Here is a 2,288-nt window from a genome sequence, read left to right as displayed (position 1 = left end):
TACGGGCCGATGTGGAGGGCTATTTGCACATGGGAGAAGCCACCATCATTCTTCGACTTGAAATCAAGGCTTCTAGTCGAAGAAAACCACGTGGGTGCATCAAGAATGACACAATCTGAAAGCCAGATGTTGTACACGGAGGCGGATCGCCCCCATGAATGTGAAGGACGAGGTGGATTGGCACGCAATAGTGGCGGACGACAAGAGTAGACTCAAAGGCATAACCGCCATGCCGACAACAATTCTGGACCCTCCACAAGCAGGGGTAGTCGGCACCAGAAACTAGCAAGCAAAGGTTGAAACGGAATGCTGGTATTGTGGCTAGAAGGGTCACCAGGAGAGCAAGTGCTAGAAGAAGCGCGCTGATTTAGACAAATCCAGATCGGGGAAAGCTGAACACGGAAATCAGTAGCGATCGCACTACGCTGAAGGATCGGAAGGATTCGGAATTGGAAAGGGCCCAACCTTTGTGATTAAGCACAAGGCTAATCCGATGAAGAAGAGCACCATGGAACCGAATGAGGTGTGGTACATCGACTCCGAAGCATCAAATCACATGACGAGCCATGAAGAGTGGTTCTCATTCTTAGGAAAACCAAAACAACTAGGAGTCGTCGAAACTGGAGACAACACCTCGAATCCAATCGAACATGTTGGCAATGTTCCCCTAAGCCATGTCAGGCAGAAGGGGAGACTTATGAACATGTTGCACGTCTTGACAATTACGAAGAGTTTGGTGTCGGTTGCACAGATCGTCGACCAAGGGATGCAAGTCCAGTTCACCCACCTCGAGTGTTTCATCGAGGAAGAGGGCCAAATCATTGTGCAAGGGCGCTGAGAAGGGATGATGTTCATCCTCAACACCAACGACATTGGCACGACATTGATTATGAAGGGAAAGATAGTCAAGTCGGATATCGACTTATGGCACAAGCGGATCGGCCACGTCAACTATCAAAGGCTTCAAGATCTGCAGTCGAAACAAGTATTATTCAGCTTGATGAAATTCATTGGCCAGAAAGCCCAAATTTGTGAAGCCTACTAGCTTGGGAAGCAACACCGACTTCCATTCCCAAACGAACATAATCAGAGCCGTAACAAGCTCGACTGGATACATTTAGATGTATGGGGATTGACACAGAATGTGAGCTTTGGCAAAATTCAGTACTTCGTTTCCTTCATCGATGACTATAGCCGGCACACATGGATCTATCTCATGGAGAAGAAAAGCGAAAGCTTCGACTATTTTCAGAACTTGAACAGCCTTGTTGAAAGGGAAACAGAGAGAAAGACCAATGGTATAATGATCGGATGGAGGAAAAGAATATTTTTTCGGTTTGTTCAATTGTTACCTACAGAAGATGGGAATTCGAAGAGAATTTAGTTGTAGGTATACATGGGAATAGAACAACATAGCTGAAAGGAAAAATCGGTTGGTTGTGGAAGCGGCACAAACAATGCTGGAGGAAAAGAGCATGCCCAAAATTTATTGGGCCGAAGCAGTTCGGATCGTGGTCTACATCCAAAACCGGATTGAGCAAAAGGTGTTAGCACATGAGCTGTATTTCGGACAGAAGCCAAACTTAAGACACTTGAAAGTATTCGGGAGTATTGCCTATGTGCATGTACCCGATGAGAAGTGAAAGAAGCTAGATGCAAAGTCAGAGAAATGCGTATTAATCAGCTACTCACAAGAACAAAAGAGGTACAAGTGCTACAACCCCCAAATAAAAGAAGTTCAAGTGAGCCGAGATGTTAAGAGTCTATTACTAATCAATAGACCAAACTAAAGTAAAAGAAGGAAAATAGAATGGATAGAAGAACCCGTTCCACCCGACCACCCCCGAGCTATGATCTAGACATAGCCAGCCTACCACCGACGTCCCATACCGCCGGATATTAGGATGACGAATACCTTGGAAGAGATAAACACGATCATCAAGACGAAAGCCTAGCCCACACCACCAGTGTCTAAGACAACAGCCTTCCGACGTAATGTGATTATGAGGGTAGCTAAGCCTCATATTTATACCTTTTTCCTAGGCCCCTTGAATAGATGTGCCTTTCTAAAAGGCTCTCAATTCATTGGTTGTCCAAATCATGATAGTGCATGCACCTATCATTCCTTCTATCCAATCATTAGTCCCCTTTTTAACATTAGTGAACATACCCTTCACTAATGTATGTTACTCCTAAGGGTCGGACAATAGCCTAACACAGGGTGTCTACGGAAGACACTTCACCAAAGGGTGTTACGGTGAGATAGAGTTAGACCGATGATTAATCAG

The sequence above is a fragment of the Azolla caroliniana genome, unplaced genomic scaffold, assembly GCF_043228905.1.
Source record: "Azolla caroliniana isolate FFs.n. ecotype wild unplaced genomic scaffold, voAzoCaro1.0.p SCAF_3, whole genome shotgun sequence".
Lineage (NCBI taxonomy): Eukaryota > Viridiplantae > Streptophyta > Polypodiopsida > Salviniales > Salviniaceae > Azolla > Azolla caroliniana.
Note: the sequence above shows the minus strand (reverse complement) of the source record.